Genomic DNA, 26,425 nt, shown 5'->3' with positions numbered 1-26,425 from the left:
TCCTCCCTTTTCTCTGTTTCAGCCACCCCAACCCACCCCCACCTCATCCCCTTGTGCCACATAAATCTCATGCAGGCCTCCTGGCCTGTTCTGCATCTACTGATTCCCTCCAACATTTATTAGCATGAATACCTTATTTTTACCTACTTTTTCCCTTCAATATAATTTCCGTTCTGTTTCCTGGAATTCTTTGGCTCCGATTTTACTTGTTTCTGCCACTTCATTCGTTAGACGGTCACTTCTTAAGCACCTACTATGCACCCTGCAGTGTACAGAGTGCTAGGGAAACCAAGATGTATGAGCCCGTTTCATAAAGCTCAAGTACAGACCATTACCCAGAAATGTGGGCTAGGGGACCAAGTGGGCCATTGGAAAGTCGTGGGACGTTTCCACTGGGGAGGTGGAAAAAAAGCCTGCCCCTGCCAAGCCTGCAAAACCACAGTTTTTAAAAAACCGTTTCCGTCGTCTTGCTGACTTCTCTGAGCCTCTGGGGTGTATTAAGCCTAAATTTTGTGTGAATAGAACAGGAAGCAATTGGCACCCTTATGAGAGAGAGATAGAAAACTATTGTTTAAATGTGACAGATTTTCACAACTCACTAAGTGTGCATTTTGCACAAAGGTCCAAATGGAGTCAGCAAATCAGAACAATTTTGGAGAAGTGAGCAGGAGTGTTTGTGAAGGTGCAGCAGACCATTTACCAGTCCTGTGGTCACTTTGTAGGATTAGCCAGGTTTCAAAAATGAGAAAATATGGAAACATAAACATAAAAAGATTTTCCAAGGTCACGCTGAAGGTGGTGACGGAGGGAATTAGGAACTGAACACTCTCTCCTGAGTCTATTTGTGAGCTACAGTACAAATGCAGCCTCCTAAATACAGATGTTAAACAGGTTTTTGCCTTTAAAATAAGAGTAAGAAAGATTCTTATTTTGGCCATGTTTCAGTGCAGATCTCCTAGGGAAAAGGGGGTCCATTTGAAGGGAAATTAATTGCTTTAAGCTCCTGGAATATGAATCAAATGCAATTTCTCCCTTTGCCTTACTAAAGAGTACTGTGAACCTTAGAGAGTGGTTCTCAAACTTGACTGCTCATTGAAATACCTGGGAGTTTTCAAAAAATCTTAGGCTCAGGGCTCACTCTGGACCAAGTCAGAATCTCTGAGAGTGAGACCCAAGCATCATTATTTTTTAAAGACTCTCCACAATGGAGCCAAATTTAAGCACCAGTGCTGTTGACACTGTACACATTGGGATGAGCTGAAGCTTCAGCTAGGACTGATATTTTCATCCCACCCCTGGAGAGCAGGATTTATTTGGTTTGGTGTATGGTCTGGGCTTAGAGGTCGCCAAATGATCCCAATGTGCAACCGAGTTCAAAAGCAACTGCTGAGGAGACTTGCCACGCAAAGTGTGAGTCCGTGGACCAGGAGTGTGGTCCACTTGTGCTGCTTAGAAATGCAGGTTCTCAGGCTCTGCCCTAGACCTTTTGAGTCTGAATGTGCATTTTAATAACATTCCACAGTGATATGAATGCACATTTGAGTTTGAGAAGCATTGTTTTACAGCAATGCCCCTGACAAAAAAAATTTTAAAAATTACAAGGTTAAAAAGTTTTTACATTTCTAAACAGTGAAGGTTTGCCTCCTTCTTCTAATAAGGTCCAGAATAGGCACAAGAATGAACTGCAAAATTTAAGAAATGGAAATAATAATAGATAGTGATAAGAATGATACCTAATGTTTATTAGCATTCACTCTATGCAAGGTAATTTGCATGCCTGGCCCTCTGCATGTACTACTGTATTTGATATTTACCACAAACCTATGATATAGATGGGCTTCCCAGCTGGCACTAGTGGTAACAAATCCACCTGCCAATGCAGGAGACATAAAAGACGAGGGTTCAATTCCTGGGTTGGGAAGATCTCTGGAGGAGGGCATGGCAACCCACTCCAGTATTCTTGACTGGAGAATCCCATGGACAGAGGAGCCTGGCAGGCTACAGTCTATAGGGCCACATAGAGTCGGACACGACTGAAGAGACTTAGCACACATGTGTGATATAGATACAATCATTGTGCCCATTTCACAGCTGACCAAACTGAGGCTCAGACCCAGATGAATAGCTGCAAGACTGCACAGATCAGCAGATAGAGGACTTACCCTAGGATTTCCATAACTTGAAAGCACTTGCTCTTAACCATTTAGTCTTACTTTCCCAACCAAACACTCAGGGTGAATTACACATGTGCTGAGATAGAGATCCCCTGAGCCCTCCATCAGTCTAGCAGGGCTTGGGTTGGCCACTCACTCCAGAAAAAAGTGATTAGGAAGCTCTGTTCTAAATTATGCTTTTTTCCAAATTATACTTTTTGCCCTGTTGTTGTACAAGTGGAAGCCCTGTCTCCTAGGGTTTAAGTGACTTGCCTAAAGCCAGGATGGGTCCAGAGCCATGGGGTCCCAATTGCCTGCATGTCTCCTCCCACTAAGCAGCATTTCTCCAAGTATGGTCTCCAGACCAGGAGGATCAGCATCACTTGGGAATTGCAAGAAATGTAAATCTTCAGGACACACCTAGCAAGCTGTTCTAAGAAGCCCTCCAGGCCGTCCTGATGTTTGCCCCTTTGAGCACCAGCATGCTAAGCGAGCGGCCCCAGTGGCCCTGCCAGTGTGCTTGCTCACAACTCCTGTGCTTGAGCCCTGCTACAGGCTGCCACTTCTCCACAAAATACAGATGTCTTAAGGGGCTTAGCTTGGAACTAAGCTGAAATTTACATGCTGATTTAATCTTCTTAGGGCCTTCTTTGCCTCTCAGGAAAGAATCATAATGCTCTAGAAAACAGAAAGAAAGTAATGGATAACAGATAAAATATTAAGCACTCTTTCCATGCCTTCAGCTCACTTTCTGCTAGGGCAGCAAACACGTGGATATCAGAAAAGGAAAAAAGAACTGACATTTCCTGAGCACCTAGCATTTGCCGGGCGTCAGGCACCCAGTGATACAGCATATATACCCTGCTCACCTCTCATGTCATTAATGGAGTGATCTCTGTCTGAGAAATAGGGAAACTGAGGTTCAGAGACTTGAAGTGGCTTGCCTAAAACCAAAGTGGTGATGGTAGCCCCAGGGTTTTTCTGGCAGCCTGTGCTTTATGTTCCTTACTCTCCAGCAGGAGAGGTAAAGAGCTTAGGGCACACTCGCTATCTGGAATGATTGGATTTCAGAATTCTCAGAGCAAACTCCCGAAACAGATCCGCCTACTCAGAGCCCTTGGATGCCTCGCCCAACAACCCTCTTCTGTGTTCTGTGCTCTTGCTGCACTGTGGAAGCTGCTCACAAAGCATAAGAATAGATCAGCCACAAACAGTGAAATAATTCAGCTGTGCCTGAGCACCCTAAAACTTAGAAAGCTATTCTTAACTGACAGTGTCTGTTTCAAGGCAGCAGGCCCTGCGTTGCCAATGCCCTGCTAAGCAGCCTGAGTTTCACCCTTCCGAAGACCAAGGAACTTCTCTGCCACACCTAGAACTTAGGAAATGAACTCCCAAGAGAAAGGAACATGTGAAGATCTTGCTAGCAAGCAGGTCTTCCCCACATCCCAGTAGGAGCTGGTGTTCATGCCATTAAGTGCAACAGGCTTGGAGCTATGACCCAACATTGTTAGTTGCTCACACAAGTCTGTTTCTTTGCAACCCCTTGGACTGTAGCCTGCCAGGCTCTTCTCTCCATGTGGATTCTCCAGGCAAAAATACTGGAGTGGATCACCATTCCCTTCTCCAAGGGATCTTCCTAATCCAGGGATTGACCCAGGACTCCTTCATTTTTGGCAGATTCTTTACCATCTGAGCCACCAGGAAAGCCCAATGATCCAACAAGTGAAACAAAAAGGAAATTGGCTGATTCAGGCACAGGATGAGATGGACACCTGGTTAAAGGTTAACATTGGTTTGTGGATCCAGACGTCCTTTGGGCTTGCCTGGCGGCCCAGTAAAAAAGAACCCATCTGCAGACGCAGGTAGACATAGAGACTTGGGTACAATCCCTGGGTCGGGAAGATCCCGGGAGAAGGGCATGGCAATCCCCTCCAGTATTCTTGCCTGGAGAATCCCATGGACAGAGGAGCCTGGCAGGCTGCAGTCCGTAGGGTCTCATAGAGTCAGACATGACTGAACTAAATGAGCATGCATGCACGCAAAAACTTCCTTCATTGTCTGTTTGCCCCAGCACCTGCCCAGCACAACCTCAAAACACTCTCTTCCCAAGCACCACGTTCATCCACAGGTTAGACACACAATGGGTAATCTGAACCCCAAAATGTGGGAAGCCCCTCTAGCACCTGGTCCAACTAGATCAATTCTATGGACAATTCAGCAGGCAAAACAAAAATTTCAACTCAACCTTTCTCATTCATGCAAGAAGAAAGCCATTTTCCTCTTGAGTAATTTTATTTTGAGTTATATGCTTTTGCCAAAATGCAGGTCAGTTATTTCTGTAAGGGCCTCCATGGGCCATTTTCCCTCTTGTTGGAGGTTAAGTCAGGGACTCTTTGAAAACTTGCATCCAGCCCAAGGGTTACCACTTACTTGTCACTACTGGGACTCCAAGTTCCACTTCGTATTGTTCTTTCCAGGTAGGTACACCACTACCGAGGCTAACTCTCTGGTTGAAGTCAAGAAAAGGTTATTCAGACGATGGGCAATACCATATTATTAACAACTGTAGGTCCTTGAAACAGGAGTGATGATAGAAAGATCCACAATGGTAGCCACATGCCAGAAAGTGTGGGGATTTCATTTCTCAATGGGCAAAGAGGGGGTGCCATGAGCAAGTATGAGGGGAAGCAGGAGTTTTTGCATATTTTGCTCAATTGTTCCATTTTATATTATGAAAAGATGTTGCTATGTAATTACAGTAATGCTGGAAATGGTCTGAAGCACAATTAAAAATCTACTTGAATAGAAGAGAACAAAAATGGCCTAGAAAAGTGTGATTTGAAAGGTTAGCTAAACAATGGCTATGAGAGGCTGTTGGTACATTGTCAGTTTTAGCATTATCTACAGATTGGTGGTGGGAGCAAAATTCTTTTAAGGATGTCTTAGAGTCAGTTACATTTACTGAGCATAATCTCATGAACTATTTAACTTCCCACAAATCATTTATCATTCCCACGTAACAGATGAGGAATCTGAGACTCTGAGTGGTTAATGGGTTAGCCTGAGGTCATAGAACTAAATACTGGCATAGTAGATTTTTTTTTTTAAATATTTATTTATTTATTTGGCTACACCGGGTCTTAATTGGAGCATGTGTGATCTTCAGTCTTCATTGCAGCATACAGGATTTTTTAGTTGCAGTATGTGGGATCTATTTCCCTGACCAGGACTTGAACCGGGGTCCCCTGCATTATGAGTGCAAAGTCTTAGCCACTGGACCACCAGGGAAGTCCCAGCCTGGTAGATTCTTGAATGCAAGTATCTCTTCTTTTCGCTTCTATTGCTTTCTGTATCAGGAAACCCACCTACAGGGACAAGGCAGGCTGGACAAATAAAGGGAGCTACCAGATCGGAGGGGAATAAAAGAAATAAAAACAACCGATACAGGGTCAGGGAGACATTAGGAATTGGTGAGGACTACAGCAAAGTGGAAAATGACAGACAACATCTAAAGTGAATAGCTGGTACTCAGAACCATCTGTCAGCTTTCAGAAGAGCAGATCCAATTGCCAGATCTGCTGATTGTTCTGATTTTTATATAAGGTTTCCTGTTAGTTTGTTTTAATGTTAGTGCAAAAAAAAAAAAAAAAAAAACCCTTAAACGTCAGATGTTTACTTATTCCATCAACAGGCAAAACAAAACCTAGCTGCAAACTAATTTTGCTTCATGGATTTTCAGAGGTAACCAGCCAGCTTTTTCTTGACCAATAACAAATTATTAAATTTTATCACAGATGGGACTTCAATCAATGATCTTCTGATCAGCTTCTCCATCTTGTACATGAAAAATTTTCCAATAAGTGACAAAGACTTATTGAAATTATAAATATTAATCCCCATGATAATGTTACTTTTGACATAGTTCTATTTCCTACTTGGGGCGTGCATAGAAAAAACATGTTGTCCAATCAATGTTAGCATCCCAGCAGGAGCTGTGTGACCTTAAAGCAAGTAACTCAGTCTTTCTGAGTATTCAGTTTCTTCATCTGCAAAATAGAGACACTGGCATGTGAATTACAAAATCGAAATGAGATTCAAATAAGGCAACTATTAGAAGTTATAGTACTCAAAGCCTATCAGAAAGAGCTTGGGCAAGGCCCTAGGAAAGATATAACCATTTGAATGCAGAGTTCCAAAGAATAGCACAGAGAGAGAAGTAAGCCTTCTTCAGTGATCAGTGCAAAGAAATAGAGGAAAGCAATAGAATGGGAAAGACTAGAGATCTCATAAAGAAAACTAGTGATACCAGGGAATATTTCATGCAGAGATGGGCACAGTAAAGGACAGAAATGGTTTGGACCTAACAGAAGCAGAAGATATTAAGAAGAGGTAGCAAGAATACACAGAGGAACTATACAAAAAAGATCTTCATGACCCAGATAACCACAAAGGGGTATGATCACTCACCTAGAGCCAGACTTCCTGGAATGCAAAGTCAAGGTGGCCTTAGGAAGCATCACTACGAGCAAAGCAAGTGGAGGAGATAGAATTCCAGTTGAGTTATTTCAAATCCTAAAAGATGATGCTGTGAAAGTGCTGCATTCAATATGCCAGCAAGTTTGGAAAACAGCAGTGGCCACAGGACTGGAAAAGGTCAGTTTTCATTCCAATCCCAAAGAAAGGCTATGTCAAAGAATGTTCAAACTACTGCATTCATCTTACATGCTAGCAAAGTAATGCTCAAAATTCTCCAAGCCAGGCTTCAACAGTACATGCAACATGAACTTCCAGATGTTCACTCTGGATTTAGAAAAGGCAGAGCAACCAGGAGTCAAATTGCCAACAACTGCTGGATCATAAGAAAAGCAAGAGAGTTTCCAGAAAAACATCTACTTCTGCTTTATTGACTATGCCAAAGCCTCTGCGTGGATCACAACAAACTCTGGAAAATTCTTCAAGGGAAGGGAATACCAGACCACCTTACCTGCCTCCCAAGAAATCAGTATCCTGGTCAAGAAGCAACAGTTAGAAGTGGACATGGAACAACAGACTGGTTCCAAATAGGGAAAGAAGTACATCAAGGTGATATTTTGTCACCCTGCTTATTTAACTTATATACAGAGTATATCATGCAAAATACTGGGCTGGATGAAGCACAAGCTGGAATCAAGATTGCTGGGAGAAATATCAATAACCTCAGATATGCAGATGGCACCACCCTTATGGCAGAAAGTGAAGAACTAAAGAACCTCTTGATGAAAGTGAAAGAGGAGAGCAGAAAAAGTTGGCTTAAAACTCAACATTCAGAAAATGAAGATCATGGCATCAAGTCCTATCACTTCATGGCAAATAGATGAGGAAACAATGGAAACAGTGGCTGACTTTATTTTGGGGGGCTCCAAAATCACTGCTGATGGTGACTGCAGCCATGAAATTAAAAGACACTTGCTCCTTGGAAGAAAAGCTACGACCAACTGAGACAGAATTTTAAAAAGCAGAGACATTACTTTGCCGTCAAGGTCCATCTAGTCAAAGCTATGGTTTTTCCAGTAGTCATGTGTGGATATGAGAGTTGGACTATAAAAAAGCTGTGTGCCTAAGAATTGATGCTTTTGAACTGTGGTGTTGGAGAAGACTCTTGAGGGTCCCTTGGACTGCAAGGAGATCAAACCGGTCAACCCTGAAGGAAATCAGTCCTGAATATTCATTGGAAGGACTGATGCTGAAGCTGAAACTCCAATACTTTGGCCACCTGATGTGAAGAACTGACTCATTGGAAAAGACTCCAATGCTGGGAAAGATTAAAGGCAGGAAGAGAAGGGGACGACAGAGGATGAGATGGTTGGATGGCATCACCAGCTCTATGGACATGAGTTTGGGTAAGCTCCAGGAGTTGATGATGGACAGGGAAGCCTGTTGTGCTGCAGTCCATGGGGTCACAAAGAGTCAGACAGACTGAACAACCGAACTGAACTAACTGAAGGTCCTAGGAGTTGCCACTGCCCACCCTCATCCATCTACTCTCTCTCATCTGTAGATTTTCTTTTCTTTCAGCTTTTGGACAACCCAGTTAGAATACAACTTATACTCTTTAAAAATTAATGTAAAATAGAAACTGGAATTTATGCTTCTGTCTGAAGCAGGCTCCACCACTAGATTTCTGTGCTTCCTTGTCACATACTTACTGGGTACCCTGTTTGGCAAGAGTCTTGTCTTCTTATTTGATGTATGATACACTGGAAAATGCACACTAAGGATTTGAGCCTTAGTTGTTGTTTAGTCCAGTCACTAAGTCACGTCCTACTCTTTGAAATCCCATGGACTGTAGCCCACCAGGCTTTTCTGTCCACAGGGTTTCCGAGCCACGAATACTGGAGTTGGTTACCATTTCCTTCTCCAGGGAATCTTCCTGACCCAGGGACTGAACCTGCCACCATCCAACCCATCTCCTGTAATGCAAGCAGATTCTTTACCACTGAGCCTTACCTTACTCTAGAGGAAAAACCCAGATTTTTTCTTCCACAGTAGGGGAGACCCAGTTCTTTTCTGCTGCGTTTCTTTCCTGGAAAGTGAAAGTGAAAGTTGCTCAGTCATGTCCAACTCTACGACCCCATGGACTATACAGTCCATGGAATTCTCCAGGCCAGAATACTAGAGTGGGTAGCTGTTCCCTTCTCCAGGGTATCTTCCCAACCCAGGGATCAAACCCACGTCTCCTGCTTTGCCGGCAGATTCTTTACCAGCTGAGCCACCTGGGAAGCCCTGCTTTCCTGGGAGTCTCCTTTATTACCCACACAGAGCCCTTCACTTCTGATACTTCCTGTCACCATGTGTGGAGGGAGGGTTCTCTGCAACAATGAGCAGGTCTTGGACATCAGCTGGGTGTCCTACAATTTAGCTCTGTCCTGACACTGTCTACCAGGAGATAGCTTCAGATCTCACAGGTAAGGGCTCGGTCCCACAAAATGGTTTCCCTCACCCCCCAACTTCAGATGGCAGCCACAAGTCCAGCTTATCACCTGTGCTATGGATTGGTGGTTCCAACAGCTCTCTCCTCAGATTTTATTAACTCCCTAGAGAGGCTCCCAGAACTCAGGGAAATACAATAAGTGCCTTACATAGAAACCTTCAAGTTGTGAATTTTCAAATATGCAAACATGTGTTCCATTAGCATCAGGTAGGAGTGAAATCGCAGCTTGCTCTCCGTCTCCCAGCGCTGACAATCCTTCCGCTCTTCCATCTTCCAGTCAGTATCTCTTCTTGCCTCTTCGCTTGATGCCAGCCCCTGTATGCCAGCTGTCGGATGGCACTACCATACTTTTCAAGGCACTGTACTGTAAGAGTGAAATGTTTTCTTTATTTTTTGTTTTTTGTATGTATTATTTCTGTGAAAAGTATTAAAAACCCTATTACAGTGCAGTACCATATAGCCAGCTGTGTTAGTTGAGAACCTTGGCTTACGTTGTTGGACTTAACAAACAAAATGAACTTATGCACTCACTCTTGGAATGGAACTCATTTGTATTTAGGGTGCCTACTGTACTTACTTACATACCAGTTTATTAAAGAAGATTATAAAAGATGGGGCTTCCTGGTTGCTCAGTGGTAAAGAATCGCCGGCCAATGCAGGAGATGTGGGTTCAATCTCTAAGTCAGGAAGATTCCCTGGAGAAGGAAATGGCAACCCACTCCAGTATTCTTGCCTGAGAAATCCCATAGACAGAGGAGCCTGGCCGTCGATGGGGTCTCAAGGAGTCAGACACGACTTAGGTACCAAACCACCACCAGGTGGTTCATCACTTAGGAATTTACAAGGGACTCAAGATCCCTGTGTCAGAGTGCAGGGTCAAAGACCAATATATATATACATATTTTTTTCTATTGTCTCACACTTAGTATAGGTATTTATTGGTTGAAAACAGACAGAAAACCAAAGCTCCTACCTCTTTTCCCCTTCCTGCATCAGTTGCCTAAATTCAGCACTCTCTTTTCCACTATAAACACCAACAATTACAGGAGAGGGTAGGCAACTGGGGTTTAGTTTTCTTTAGTTTTATTTAAGGTTAAGTGAATCCCACAGCAATAAAAAATCAATATTGTATTTGGTCAGATAGACATTATTAAAGCACCTAGATTAAATGGAATATAAATAATAGTCAATTGATTTTTTTTTAATCCAACTTTTTGTAATTTGGTTTACAAGAAACAGTTATTCACAATGCACCAAGTGCTTGACTTGGCTGAGTATATTCTACAATATTTTATATGAATTTACATTTCATCACCTCATCTTATTTGTTCTTTTTGTTTTTACAGATGTATGTAAGAAAAGAGGTTTATAATTTTTTTTTAATTTCTGGTCCCTAATTAAATACTTGATTTTAACAAGAAATACCTCCTACAAGAGTTCAGACACATTTAAAACACAGACTTGTGCTCAAAGATAGGATTCTTCAATATTAATAAATTTTGCAGGAATCATATTTTAAAACCTGATCATGGAGATTAAAACCACCTTCTGATCTTGAGACTACCCAATTCTCGAGTATCACATTATTCAGGAATTTCCAATTCCAGACCAAAGAAGATATCAGATAAGCTCCTATGATTGACAGTAACATACTAAAATTCACAGCCATCAACCTCAGTCTCAGATCACATTCAGCAACAGAAAGTGAACTTGGACAATGACAGGCAGTCCTCGGGTGGGCTCTGCTCTCAAGGTCTTTTCTCCCATAAGCCCTGAAGATCTTAAAGCAATTATCCGGGAAATGCCAATTATTCCAATAGCAGAACAGCCATAGAATGACAAACAGCATGAATTAGTCTCCCTTCCTTAGCCATTCCCCAAAGTATCTGTTCATGACAGTTTTTCTATCTAAAGGTGCGATCACCAACCTAACTTTATTCACACACTATTGATTTTTGGCAGAGTGAAGCCAAATAATACAAAAATAGTGTAAAAATTGAAGAATACGTTCAGATGCATATATCTGCCAGACCACTTGTTAAACTCTGCCTGAACCAGTGCATATAAGTAGGTCATTGAAAGTCAATGCAAACCAGGGCAGCTCCCTTGGCAGGAGGCATTAACCTGTAGGAGGAATCGTACAGACAAGTGATACATTTTAGCCGAGCAGCTGTATATTTTATTTATGAATTGATCTAAGCATACAGATATATGAGGAGAGGGATGCATATTGTATGTATCCTTAAACACATTTCAAAACAAAGATAAATGGGAAGAGAGATTTATACCCACACATTCTTCAGTTTAAAGGGTTTCTTTTCCCACCTCTACCCCATCCCGTCCAGAATAATAATAAGCAGAGCTCTAATTATAGCCCCGGGGCCTCAGTGCACTTGAGTATCCTCCATTTTGTGCCCCCGCAAGTGTGGCCATGACCAGCGCCAGGCTCTTGGCTCAGAGAAGACCACCCATACTACAGCCAGAGCAGTGCCTTCTAGGCACAGAGGGATCGAGGGATTTACATAAATCACTTGGTCTAAAAGGTACTGGCTTCCTAGGCGACACAGTGTTTAAAAAAAAAAAAAGCCAAATCTGCCTACCAATGCCAGAGACGCGAGAAACACAGGTTCATTCCCTGGGTCAGGAAGATCCCCTGGAGAAGGAAATGGCCACCCACTCCAGTATTCTTGACTGGAAAATCCCATGGACAGAGGAGCCTGGAGGGCTACAGTCCATGGGGTCACAAAGAGTCAGACAGGACTGAGCACATACACACCAAAAAGGCACCAGGTTCTTTCATTTTCAGAAAAGAGGTCCTAAAGGGGGCAGATTTCCCTTCCTAGGCATCCGCTTGGATGGGAACCCCATTTTTGACAGTGGAACTTGTGTTTGCTTCAAGGTATGGAATGAGAGATCAGGAAGGAATATTCTAGATCATCCGATTCACAGCTTTGATTTTACAACCCTGGGCCCCATAGATGCAGGGAAGCACAGAGGACCTCCATGTGGCCTGCAGGAGGCAGGATGTAGCAGAAAGAACATGAGTTCTGGAGCTAGGTCAACTTGTGTTCAAACCATAAGCATAGAAACTTCATCAAATCTCCAGCCTTTCTGATCCTCAGGTTGCTCCCCTGTACAATGGAAATAATAGCATCAACCCACAAGCTGTCATCAGCAGTGCAGAAATCTAAACTACCCTAAAAAAAAAAAAAAAAATCCTAATTCATTTGGTAGCAGAGTCAGCCCAGACTGAACTTATTTGGAGGTATAAGCTACCTGAAGGAATGAGGCTACATATGGTCATTCTTTATCCCATGGCAGCCATGCACCATGCCAGGGGTTGGTCAGCCCAGGGGCTTCTGAGACAAACAGAAGGCCTCTGGCTCTGTGTCTTCATCCCATGTGCTCAATGAAGAGGCTGCGGATGCTTCTAGTCCCCCCAGCTCCTGCCTGCTGTTCTGGTTAGTATCAGGTTAAGGCCAAGAGAATGGCTCTTATTCCTAGGGGCAAAATCTAAACATTTAAAGCAGTCTTTAGTAAGGCACAGGGAGAAGTCAGATTGATTCATGTTCTAGAAGCTTAAAGTAATTCATTTCCCAGAGGATGGACCCCCCCGTCCTGCCTAGAAGAGTCCCCCAGCCCCACCCTCACTGGCTTTGAGCCACAGTACAGGGGACCAGCCCTCCTCCAGACTCCCTTGCAGCACCTATTAGCTCAACTACAAAGCTTCACAATGGCATTTTCTGACTTTTTCCCCCCTTTTAGATTGGAAAAGGGGCTGTGAGAAAGGTGGAGTTTCAGCTTGTAGCTTCATGAAATTTTGTCATTCTATAATAAATAATTAATTTGAAAGAAGCAATAGTGTCTCAGAAGGAAAAAATACATATATACTGCAAAAAGAAATTCTTCAAGACAGATATTTAAACCTGCTCCAAGGGAACAGGGTTTAACTTCTGGGCGCCATCTTTTTTTTCTCCTCCATCAAGATGTGGTTTTAAGTTGGGTGTGTGCTTTTCTTTCCTGACGTCTCAGGAACAGCCTCATCTTCTTCCTTTTTGAATGCTGACCCATGAGTCCCCCTTTGGGTGATGGACAGAACATTTGACTTTGGTGCATGGCCAAGCCAGTCTCACAAGTGAGTGCAGACAGAGAGATGATGTACTATAGAGGGGCTGTAAGATCCTGCTCAAAATAAGCCCTGCCACCCAAACTTCTGCCACTCAAGCTGCCCTCCCTGGAAGCCAGAGGGTGTTAGTCAGCAAGAACCATCTAAGCAAACACCACTGGGTGAGACTAAGCCTCATCAATTAGAGCTTTGGTGAACAGACCATGACGGCCAAACCCCATGGGTGTGGACACTGAGGAGGTGGGGTGGGAAGAGGGCATGAGGTCACAGTGGGCACGGCTCAAAGGGAGCGTGGCCAGGTGTGACAGACAAGCTTCACCAGCCTCGTGGTTTCCTATGTTATTTTCAGGCAAGTCAGTCTCCTCCTAGGCCACTTGCAGGGCCAGTGCGGCAGGGTGACATGGTTCCCCCAACTCCAAGCTCTTTTGTCCTCCATTTGACTTCTTGGCATTTCAGTCCACATGCAACAGACATTTTTTTGAGTGTCAACTGTGTGCCAACTGGTCTAGGCAATGGGGAAAGATGAGTAAAGTACTGGTCAGGCCTTGAGGGACACGAAGTTTTCATCTACCTAGAGATGCCAGAAAACATGACTTTATTGTTTCTCAGAGCAGGTTTCATGGAACATGAAAGTTGGGAAATAAGAGAGGCTAAGGGGGATAGATTGTGTGTCTAACTAAATTTCAGACACACTGCTTATTTCTCAGTGTTTAAAAGAGTCTAAGAGATAAAGAGATCTGCAAAATTTCCAGTTGGACCCAGTAGACATTTATCAATTAACAAGTCCTCACCTCAGGAAACACACTTTGGGACCTGACCCATCCATTTCATCTCAGCCAGATGTGTTTTGGAATACAGTATTTTGAAAGTGTTAGCAAGGCAATATGGTACTTTTCTGTGCTATTATGATGTCTGGGGGCTTCTTCAGAGGAGAAACAGAAAACCTAGGTCTAGTAGACAACAAGACCTACCAGCAGGATTTGGGGACAAATGACTTTACATCAGACCCTGGAGTCTGAGACCATGTGACCAGACTCCTGTTTCTTTATCATATTCATCCCTTGTTTTATTTATTTCTAATATGCATTGAGCACCTACTATAAACTGGGTATTCTCTGTCATCAGGGACCTTGCAGTCTACTGGCTAGGGCTGGGCTAGGGGAGACCCAGGCAGTTAACAAATAATTTGAAGGTGTGATAAATGCCATGATTAGGGTCATTGGAAAAGACCCTGATGCTGGGAAAGATTGAAGGCAGGAGGAGAAGGGGACAACAAAGGATGAGATGGTTGGATGGCATCACCGACTCAGTGGATATGAGTTTGAGCAAGCTCCAGGAATTGGTGATGGACAGGGAAGCCTGGGGTACCATAGTCCATGGGGTCACAAAGAGTTGGACATGACTGAGTAACCGAACTGAACTGAACTGAGGGTGACCATACACCCTCGGTTTGCCTGGGTCAGTCCCAGTTTCACCTGTAGTTCATGCATAATATGTCCAAGTACTCTTTCCACTCCCTTAGTTGTTCTAGTTCTGACATTAGATCCCAAGATCCCTGTAGTTACAATGGGTGCAGCTTGTGAAGTCCAGAGTAGGGAGGGTCAGGGAAAGCTTCTGGGAGGACTTGACACTTGAGTCCTGAAAACTGAGGAAGTGGAGCCATGGACAGTGGTGGATTCAGCACTCAGGTGGAAGGAATAGCAAGTGTGAAGGTTGAGAAAAGATAGGATTCAGCACATGTGGTTACTGGAGGCAGGAGCCAGATCTCAGAACCCTAGTTGTATCATGCCAAGAAGGTGAGACTTTTCAGGGCCATGGAAAGCACTTGATGGGGTTGTAGGCAGAGAAGTATGAAGTATCATGGTCAAGTCAACATTGCAGAAGAACCACTCTGGCTGTGACTGGGAATGGAAGTGATTCAGTGAGCTGGGGGCAGTCAGCAGAGCCCCTAGGGCAGTGAGGTGACTACTGAAGCCACCCAGGAGAAAAGTGCTGGCAACCTGAGTGAGGACCACAGCTGTGAGCTGGAGAGAAGTGAAAGGATAAATGGATGGATGGGTGGATAGATGGATTAATAAATGGATGCATGGAAGGATGGATGCATGCATGGAAGGATGGATGGATAGATAAATGGATGAATGGATGGATGGAAAGAAGGGTGGGTGGATAGGGAGATCTTTGGTAGGCAGAATAGACAGAACCTGGTGATTGATTGATTGATTGACTCTGGTGAAGATGGAAGAAGAGAGAGTTGAAGGTCAACCCCATGCTTGAGCATGAAACTGGTTGATGGAGATCTCTTCAGTGAGACAGAGGGCATCCAGAGAGGAACAGGTTTGGGGCAGATGAAGCCAAGGAGGTCAATTTTGACCAAGACAAATGTGAAGTGTCCTTGCTGTGTCTTGGCCTTTTCCAGAACTTCAGGGCTGAAAGGGAAAGACAAAGGGGCATTTTCAAAAGTGACTCACAAACATTCTTGAAACTGAATGAAACAAAAAGCCAAGTCAAAGTGTACAGGAGCAGCCTTGTTACTGGCACAACATGTCACTGGCTGCTGTTGTTCGGGAGGCAGTGAATTGAGCCTCTAATACCAAGCTCCTCTGTTTAGCCCTGCAACAGAGCAGGTGTAGACAAGGGCCCTGTGAGCATCCCTCCCACCCACCCAGAGTGCAGAACCTTCTGCTTCCAGCCTGTGCTACCACTGTCAGCCCCACTGAACAGACCAGCAGTTAACAAGTGGTCTCAGTCCTGCCTCAGGCCGAGACAGGTTTACGACTGACCACAAAGTACACTGAAACCGTTAGCCAGCCTCCTGATCCATCCACCAACACAGTCAGTTCTCTTGCCACGGCTTCCTCATCACCCCTGGGGCCATTGTACAGGTTGGGTGAGGGCAGAAGCAAGGGGATTGGGTGTCCTTTTGATCAGAGAAGATCAAAGCTTAAAACTGCCCTGGCAGCTCTTGGATCTTCCAAGGTCATTCTAAGTTCTCTACTTGACTATCCAATCAATTTTGTCTTTAGGTTCTTGGTGCAAGGTTTATTCATATTATTGATCATGGGCATGGTCTGATGAGTTAGAGTGACTGCATGGTTGTAATGATCCTGCTCTTTCCAGGAAAAGAACAGGAAAGATCACTTCTTAGAACATGGCTGCCTATAGAGCTGTGCTTGATTGTGATGCTGTAGCAGTGACAAAATTATCTCACCAAAAACCCTCCGGTCCTGGGACTGGAAGATCCTGTTGTCTGAAACCCTGAGCCCTCACCAGATGTGCTACTCACCCCCAAAGTCTCCTCCTCAGAGGGCCAACCTTCGCATGCAAAGCAAGAAAAGGACTCCAAGTTCAAGTTTCACTCCATAAGCTGTTATAGTGACCCAGGGTCAAGCTAAACCTTTTAAAGAAAGCCTAAAAAGAATTCTTGGCCCTGAAAATGCAAACAAGGAGAACCTGAACAGTGTATTTACATTTTACTTAGCAGTCCCAAGAAACCCACGAGCATTTGGGGTTTATGAAGTGTGATGTGTTCCTTAGTTTTTGTTATAACAGGAGTCTAGGCTTAGCTTTTTTTTTTCCATGCTCTGTGTATAGTTGGAATTACAATCATCATAATCAAGCATTTAAGCAAACAAAAATAATCATTTGAAAGCTATTTTCCATAAGCGCTTTAGTTCTCAGTTCACTACAATTCTGTTCAGAGGGAAATTTTTTTTTTTCCTATTGTAGTACTTACTGTCAGCAGTAGAAGCAATGACCAGTTCGCCACATATAAAATTAATTCCATTTCAGCTTTTCTGAATAAAAACAAATCAATCAAAAACCTAAATTTGTTTTTCTTTGAGGTAGACATTTTCTGGTGTGACAAGCCAGAATCTACTGGAGAATAGCATCTTAGTGATACTTAAGTGTAAGCACTTGGCATCATTTTGTGCCCTTCTGGAAAAATCAAATCATTTACCTCTGAACATTTTTTAATCTCTAAAATCCCCCTTGGCATCCACTTCGTGAGAATTCTCCTCACAGCCTACCATTCCTAATTAAAGTGCCAAGGTCCATAGATGCAATGATTCTATAAACTAACTCACTATTATTCCATCACCACTGAAGGACAAGGTGCTGAGCAGAAAATGGGAAAATGATTGTCCTGGCCTCCTTGAATAGCAGCTACGGGAATTATTCCAAACCCGGGGGGAATAGCTGCACATTCAGCTCCTTCATGGTGCCGGCAAAGAGAGTGAGTTTGCAAGGATAACTCAAAACACGTGATCTGTTCCCGGTTCTTCTTCCCACTTCAGTCACCTGTGAATCACAGAAATGAGACACAAAATCACAAGAGGAGCTAGCAATGGCAAGCACAGGAGTAGAAGCTCCTGGAGGATAAAGAAAAGAGAAAAGAATTTTTCCCTCTGGTCCATAGCACCCTTTGATGTCTGTGCCCTAACAGGCTATTTTTTGAGTCATCAAATTATTCACAGTTTGCCTTATTAGCACTTTTCTAAATTGGCAATGGAAGACTTCTGCCCAAGGTGTGAGCTGGCCAAGTCCAAGGTCAAACAGAATATGGCAAATAGTATCTGTATTGCCTCCTCCTCCAGGTCACTCCAGTGGCCTCTCTACAACTGCCTTGCCTGGGCCTCCTCCACTTGCCAGGATTACCTCCCATCCCACACCAGCTCAGCTACCAAAACAGAGTAGGCACTGAGAGATGGAGAATTTTGCTGACACATACTTTGTGAGGTCCAAAAATACAGGGTGGGACTTCCCTGGTGGTCCAGTGGATGAGAATCTGTCTGCCAGTGCAGGGGATGCAGGTTCGCTCTCTGGTCTGGGAAGATCCCACACGCCTTGGAACAACTAAGCCAGTGGACCACAACTACTGAGCCTGAGTGCCTAGAGCCTGTGCTCCGCAATAAGAGAAGCCACTGCAATGAGAAGCCCGCGCACTGCAACTAGAGTAAGCTCATGCACAGCAACAAAGACCCAGCATAGCCACAAATAAATAAATAAAAATAAATAGGGGAGCCACATTTTGCTTTAAGATTTCTAATGACTCTGTGGGTCGGGAAGATCCCCTGGAGGAGGGCATGGCAACCCAGTCCAATATTCTTGCCTGGAGAATCCCATGGACAGAGGAGCCTGGTGGGCTATGGTTTATAGGGTCACAAAGAGTAGGACATGACTGAAGTGACTTAGTACACATGATGACTGACGTGGGCTATTGGGACTCAAGTGTGACCTGCCTTGGCACCAGTTTTCACAATCTATCAGACACTATGAAGTTTGACTCTAAAGAATTTGGACTTAATCTGATTTATCTGCCTCCTGGGGAAAACCCTGGGAGATGTGCTGGTTATCTGAAGTCACTGAAATCTGGTGTGAATGCTTCCAGTTCCTCTTATATCCAGACTGCATCCCTAAACTGGGAAGAATCAAAAAGAGGAAAAAAAATGTGAGTCCACTGCATGAAACAATACGGCCTCAGCCTGAGCAGGAACATCCTGTGAGGGCCCAGCCGACGCAAGTTTGGGGGCTGGAAGGGATGTCACCAGGCTGTAAACCTCCATAATCGGCTTGACCCCGGGAACCACCTGAACTGAGAATGCCTTGGCTTCCTTTGAAAGTGTCAGATTTACTCTAAGTGCTCTGAACGGCGTCAGGAGCCCTGTGGTTCTGCTGACTCCAACAGAAAGAGCTATAGAATGCTTGGCTTGGCCTCCTCCAAATCCTCAAGAAGACCGCAGAATCTCTATGTCCAGTGACACTGTGCTCACAGCCCCAGGACCTGGCTGTAGCCCTCAGCATGTTCTGGGAAGGTTTATCGAAACCCCATCCCTTCACTACCACTACACACCTCTAGAGCTCACCTTCCTTTGAAAACACTCTTAAAATCAGCCACATAGAACAAGCCCAGTTAAGAGAAAATAATGACTCCTAGTCAATCAGTGGATGGCTCGTGGAAGATGAAAACACCCCAACTTTTAGAGTGACTAACTCTTGAAGGTCCTTGACTTCCCTTTTGTTGGTTGAAAGAGAAGGAAATTTTTCAGTTCTGTGTACAATGTTGTTGTTTAGTCACTAAGTCACGTCCAACTCTTTTGCAACCCCATGGACTGTAGCCCACCAGGCCCCTCTGTCCATGGGATTTCCCAGGCAAGGATACTGGAGTGGGTTGCCATTTCCTCCTTCAGGGGATCTTCCCCACCCAGTGATCGGACCCCTGTTTCCTGCATCAGCAGGCAGATTCTTTCCCACTGAGCCACCCGGAAAGCCCATTACTAACCTCTATATTCCAGCCTCCCCCAGGTTCAGGTTATAAGTCACATCTTAGACTCCCTCAACTGTATATTCAGTTCCTCCAAGGCTCAAAACTCTACAGCTCATGAATAGAATCTCAAACAGTATGTAGCTGAGAGAAAGGGAGAGTGGGAGACAGCCCAGCTCCCCTTCCAGGGTGTCTCTGCTTTCCTCTTCTCTTTTCCCTCAAGAAACCAGGGATATGTGGAAAAAATTATTAAAATTCCAACCATTGTAAATGGAAGTCTCTAGTAAACTCCTCCACGGCAAATCCTTTCACACCGATAATTCTGCCCCAAACCCATGAATCATACCACAAAGTTCCTGGGCTGCAGTCACTATTAGGTTGATGGCCTCAGGTATGAATGGTGCAGAAGCAGCCTCAGAGAATACAGAAAAGCGAAGGTCTTTTCTAAGACACACCTCTATCAACTCTTTTGTGCTGCTTTGAGTTCCAGAGTCAAGATGAGAGACAGGCTGGCTGGATAGCAGCCCTAGTGTGCATTCCGGCTTCACCATCTCCTAGCTATATGGGTTCATCTCTCTGGGCCTCAGTTTCCTCATCCATAAAATGGGGATAGTGATAAAACTACTTCCTCAGATGAAAGGAGATCATTCATGTGGAGCACTTAACACAGAACTTCCAGCATACTTAATGTTTAATAAATGCTGAGCACCATTAATATTGCAGTTCTGAGCCTGAGGGCCAGAGAAGCATGAGCTTGCTGCTTTTGATTCTAACTCGACAGTGTTGCACAGAATGTGAAATTGGAGGGTAGGAGTAGCAGGAAATCACCCATACTATAGGAAGACCCTTTGATCTTTACCTTCTCTATCCTATTTGTAATCAGTAGATAGGGATCTCAAGTCAACAGGGATCTACAACTCACACAGAGCCAAAGGATGCAGCCGATCTTTATCACTCAATTTGTCAGTGTCACCCATTAAGAAGGCTTTAATAGGCTTGGCAAAGTCTCCATAAGTGATCACTTCCACGTGGGAGTGGGGCAGTCACAGAGAAAGGACCCTCCATCTTTGCAGAGTGGTTCCCATGAACTTAAAGTTTTTGTCTAAACACCAAGGTCCTCTTAAATAGGGGGAAATCCCATCAAATCTAATTTCCTTACCAAATTCCAGTTCCTAAGATTCAAGTTGAGCTGGAAATGCCCTCAAAGTAATCATATTTCTGAGACGCTGCCAATATTTCTCACCCATGTCCCTACTGAGTAGGCAAAGTTCTCCATCCTGCTAAAATATTTAGAGAGGAATTCTGACTGAAGGTCACAACCAATTCAACCTTACCAATTCCTGAGGGTGATTTCAGATTGGGTTTCAAAAAGAGGCCAAGAGCCAAGCCCCACAGAAATTTCTGGAGCTGGCAGGAAATGAATCTTTCACAGAACTCCGAGCCATGGTTGGGTATTAACAAGGAGAAAAGAACAATTATCATTTGGGACTCCAAGTGCCACTTTATGTCACTTTAAAGAATGAATAGACTTCCAGTCCTACTCAGCTGTCTGCTCACAATTACAAAGCAATGGTAAATAATCATGGCAAATGGAAGGTTTGATTTAGGAGAGTGAAATTGTATAATGACTTGGTGTTTTACCTTCCTTTTTCTGTGGCAAGTGGGACAGCTCCTGCCACTAGTTTGGCTTATAGCCAAATCTTTGACTCTCACACACACACAACAAAAGGACCTTGGAAACTTTTATTAAAACAGACATACAAACACAGAGCAAAGCTACCAAAAACATTTTTTATTATTTTTACAAGGAGGGAATAATCATATAATGTGGCATGGTTTAATTTGCTCTCTAATGGTTTTATTTAGCCAAAGGATCATATTTGTCTATAGCAATAATATTTTTGAACGGTTTTAATAGAGAGTGCATCTTTCCATTTTCTGTGTGCTGGTTTCCGAGGAGGCCACCTGAGCTCTGCTCCTGAGAAGATGTGTAGATACAGTGGATATACAAGATTTCTCTCCTTCTGCACCCCGTAATTCACTGAAAGAGCAGCACAGGTTTTATACTCACTCTGAAAGGGGTCCAGAGCCCCGGCAGGCAAGACTTTGATCTAGTGCCCTAAAGTATCTTATCCAAAGATGCATTCATTTAATCTTGCAACTCAAGAGTGACAGACCCTTCCAAAGTGGTTTGGGAGGACCAAGGGGACAGGGCTGGGGTGCACGAGAGGTACTCATGGCTATGCCCAAGGAGCCAGTTATCTGTGATACCCAGTCTCGGGAGAGAAGCTTTGCCTCTCAGAAGGCAGGAGGGTCAAGATAAAGCATTCCAATGCAGGCAGACTCCTCTAGGGATTTCCAGGTAGCAGCGAGGTTCTGTGTTCGGAAAAGCATAACGGCAAACAAGAGCTGCCCTGGGGAGATCCAAATTGGCTGAAACCCACGGCTATGGTTTTTCCCACCTTGCCTTCCGTGGCCAGTCCAGCCTACTCATCCCTCACACCCTCCTCTCAAAGGCCCCCGTCCGGTGTCATTTCCCATGATATTATTTCTTGCCATCTAAATCCTGAATAAGGTTCAGGTTTCAGATAATACCCTTTCCAAAAGAATTTGCGTGTTAACAGAAAATCCAAAATATGTTTCAAATCTTAATTCAATTCAACAAACATCAATTGAGAGGACTCATTCTGTCTCAGTTCAGTTCAGTTCAGTCACTCAGTCGTGTCCGACTCTTTGCGACCCCATGAATCGCAGCACGCCAGGCCTCCCTGTCCATCACCAACTCCTGGAGCCCACCCAAACTCATGTCCATTGGGTCAGTAATGCCATCCAACCATCTCATCCTCTGCCGTCCCCTTCTCCTCCTGCCTTCAATCTTTCCCAGCATCAGGGTCTTTTCAAATGAGTCAGCTCTTCGCATCAGGTGGCCAAAGGATTGGAGTTTCAGCTTCAACATCAGTCCTTCCAATGAACACCCAGCACTGACCTCCTTTAGGATGGACTGGCTGGATCTCCTTGCAGTCCAAGGGACTCTCAAGAGTCCTCTCCAACACCACAGTTCAAAAGCATCAATTCTTTGGTGCTCAGCTTTCTTTATAGTCCAACTCTCACATTCATACATGACTACTAGAAAAACCATAACCTTGACTAGACGGACCTTTGTTGGCAAAGTAAGGTCTCTGCTTTTTAATATGCTATCTAGTTTGGTCATAACTTTCCTTCCAAGGAGTAAGCTGTCTTTTAATTTCATGGTCACAATCACCATCTACAGTGATTTTGGAGCCCAAAAAAATAAAGTCTCTCACTGTTTCCACTGTTTTCCCATCTATTTGCCTTGAAGTGATGGGACCAGATTCCATGATCTTAGTTTTCTGAATGTTGAGCTTTAAGCCAACTTTTTCACTCTCCTCTTTCACTTCCATCAAGAGGCTCTTTAGTTCCTCTTCACTTTCTGCCATAAGGGTAGTGTCATCTGCATATCCGAGGTTATTGATATTTCTCCCGGCAATCTTGATTCCAGCTTGTGCTTCCTCCAGCCCAGCATTTCTCATGATGTACTCTGCATGTAAGTTAAATAATCAGGGTGACAATATACAGCCTTGACGTACTTCTTTTCCTATTTGCAACCAGTCTGTTGTTCCATGTCTACTGAGCATTAAACACTGCAGATACAGAAAGGAATGAGACAATGTTCCTCCCTCAAGGAGCTCACAGTCTAACAGGGGAGGAGATATATAGTCAAATAGTTCTTATATATTACAATAAATATGATCAGAAAGTTGAGTGAAGGCCTATGGGAACCACAGTTTTAAAAAAAAATCCCTAGTTAGGATATAGGAATAGTGATAAAGAAGAACTGAGCTGTCCATCCATTAGGATTATGATTTGCTGCATATAAACAAAAATCCAAATAACAATAGCTTAATCAAAACAGAGGTTTCATCTCATGTAAAACAAGCTGAAGCTCCAATACTTTGGCCACCTGATGCGAAGAGCTGACTCATTTGAAAAGACCCTGATGCTGGGAAAGATTGAGAACAAGAGGAGAAGGGGACGACAGAGGATGAGATGATTGGATGGCATCACCAACTCAATGGACATGGGTTTGGGTGAACTCCGGGAGTTGGTGATGGACAGGGAGGCCTGGCGTGCTGTGGTTCATGGGGTCACAAAGAGTCGGACATGACTGAGCGACTGTCCTGAGCTGAACTGAGAAGAAGTCCAGTATTAATCAATCTACAACTGGTAACAGACTTCTAGAATGTCATCATTAATCCTGTGGTCCTCCTATCTTTCTCTTCTACCATCCTTAGTATACAGCGTCTATCATCAAGCTTATCTCATGGCCCCCAAATGGCTGCTGGAGCTTCAGACAGCACATACAAGTCTCAGGCAAGAAGGGAGAAAGGACAAACTTGATGCTCTTTGCAGAGCTTGTCTTGAAATTCTACCCAACAAACTTCTTCCATTTCACTGGCCACCTAATCTACTGAGGAAATAGCTGCTGCTGCTAAATCGCCTCAGTCCTGTCTGACCCCATGCAACCCCACAGACAGCAGCCCCCCAGGCTCCCCCCTCCCTGGGATTCTCCAGGCAAGAACACTGGAGTGGGTTGCCATTTCCTTCTCCAATGCATGAAAGTGAAAAGTGAAAGTGAAGTCACACTGAGGAAGTAGAACCTCTTGCTATTGTAAGGGAAAAAGGGAGACTGGATATTGGATAGGCAAAAAGCAATCTATCACTTGGACTTTAAAGAATAAATGGACCTCTTCCAAAGACAAAATGAGGAAGACCATTCCCAGTAAAGGAAACAGAACATGCAAAGAAAAAAATCTATATAGTATTTGGTAAATATGGAAACTGTGAGTAGCCTACAAAGGCCTCCCAAGTCTTTGTAAACCAACTTTGCTTTTTTAAACTAGTGAATCTTCTAACTTTGGGGTATGTATTATGGTTATTGTTATTCATAGGAAGCTCTTTATTTAGAAGGAATTTGAGGGGGGACCCCTAGACGAAAAAGCTAAAAGAGAGAGTTCTGGTCCAAGGTAGGAATGGAGGAGGAGAATTGAACTTTAATCATTAAAAGGTAGAGAGTGGAAAGTCCTAGGAGAGGAGTAAATAAAAGATCAACAGAATTTTAGAGGGGCTTCCCTGGTAGCTCAGCTGGTAAATAATCTGCCTGCAAGGAAGGAGACCCTGGTTCACAGTGACAGTTGAGTTGTATCTGAAGGAATGTAGGATTTCCAAGTGCCAAGGTGAGAAGAAAAGCTGTTCAAATGGAAGGACCATCATATGCAAAGGCCCAGAGGTTCAGTGACACATAAACAGGAATCAGTGCCTCACAAGTATGGGGAATAGAGTTGAGAAGGTATGTGGTATCAGCAGAGAATAATGAAGTTCAAGTATCTAACCCAGGACATAGCCATGGTGGAGGCCTCTGATCTCACCACTTGACAGGACTGTGGTAGCAGCCATGCATTTGTTCTCCAACTTCTTTTAATAATCATTGGGATACATTTGTAATTTGGGTTCTCAATACACATAAGCTATTGATATTAATAAAATATATGAGGCCTGAATCTGGATCCACATACATCCAAAAAGCAAAAAAAATCCCACAGAATACTACTCAGTCACCTTTGGAACTAGTCTGTGGTGCCTCCCCATCAAAATTATTGCATCCTAGCTCTCTAAGTCTCAAATCACACAGCTACTCAGTCCTTAAGTCACCCAACCCTGGCAGTTGAAACCCTGAGGAGAGACTGCACAAGTGTATGCTCACCCTCCTCTTTGGGATTCTCTCTCCATCCAAACTGTGGGGCTGTTAATGTGGCAGATTCTTTGGGAGAATGATTTGCAAACTGTACAAGGCTATCCATAGCAGGTCATGGAATCATTTCAATAACTCGAGAGCAGCATTTCTTCAAAAAAAAAGAAAGAAAAGAAATATGCAAGGATACCACATTAGAGTAGGACAGACTATCCTGTAGTAAAAAACACCTCCCAAATCTCAGTTGCCCATCAAACACTTTTATTTCTCTCTTACTTAAAGACTGCTAAGGATGCAGATGACCCTCTAGAGTGGCAGTCCTCCATGTGGCCACTCAGTGATGCAAGCAACTTTGATCTGTTAACTCCACCGTCTCAACCTGAGGCCTCCTTGGGTCACCATAGCAGGAAGAGAGTCAGCTGGAGGGATGCTGGCTTCCTGTGTTTCAATGCTGAAATGATACTAGTCACCATGACCAGGGGCTTCCCAGGTGGCACCAGTGGTAAAGAACCCGCCTGCTAATTCAGGAGACAAGAGATGCTGGTTTGATCCTTGGGGTGGAAAGATCCCCTGGAGGAGGGCACGGCAACCCACTCCAGTATTCTTGCCTGGAGAATCCCATGGACAGAGGAGCCTGGCGGTCTATGGTCCATGGGGTCACACAAAGTCAAACACGTCTGAAGCGACTTAGCACACATGCATGCATCAAGACCAGAGCACATTGGTCAGAGTTAGTGATATGGCCCTAGTTACTTCAAAGAAGCCCGTGTACCTCCTTCAAAGACGCTGATATACCAGAAGGACAGGAGACCTGGGTATTGGTGCATCCTAGTAATGGCCAAGATAAGCAAATAGAGGACAGAGGGAATGGGATAGGATAGGATGGGAGAATAGGACTAGGAATAAAAAAATAGGAATAGAAATAGAGCCAAGTGGACCACACAAGTATCTTTAGTTTTATGACTCTGTAGATGTTAGGACATGTACTGAGAAGTAATTGTAAAATGCATTTCCAGCTAGGGGTTAGAGGTGGAGGAAGAAGTTTGCAAGTGACTGCATCTGAGAGAAAAATGTGCCTGGAGAGGAAAGTGAGATTATTTATGACAAGTGACCCTGTAATAACATAGGGCTCTCCTCTTGTGTC

The 26,425-nt window shown here is 44.0% G+C and overlaps 1 protein-coding gene and 1 non-coding gene across 2 annotated transcripts in view; one reads left to right on the top strand and one right to left on the bottom strand.

The window, feature by feature from the left end:
* Positions 1–26,425, top strand: part of SLC9A9 (solute carrier family 9 member A9) — a 646,928-nt gene that overhangs the window by 604,596 nt on the left and 15,907 nt on the right. The window lies entirely within an intron of this gene.
* Positions 5,369–5,441, bottom strand: TRNAM-CAU. The gene has a single exon. It is a non-coding gene; the product is annotated as a tRNA-Met (tRNA).

The sequence above is a fragment of the Cervus elaphus genome, chromosome 19 (assembly GCF_910594005.1).
Source record: "Cervus elaphus chromosome 19, mCerEla1.1, whole genome shotgun sequence".
In the NCBI taxonomy this organism is placed as follows: domain Eukaryota; kingdom Metazoa; phylum Chordata; class Mammalia; order Artiodactyla; family Cervidae; genus Cervus; species Cervus elaphus.
This window is presented reverse-complemented; position numbering and strand designations above follow the sequence as displayed.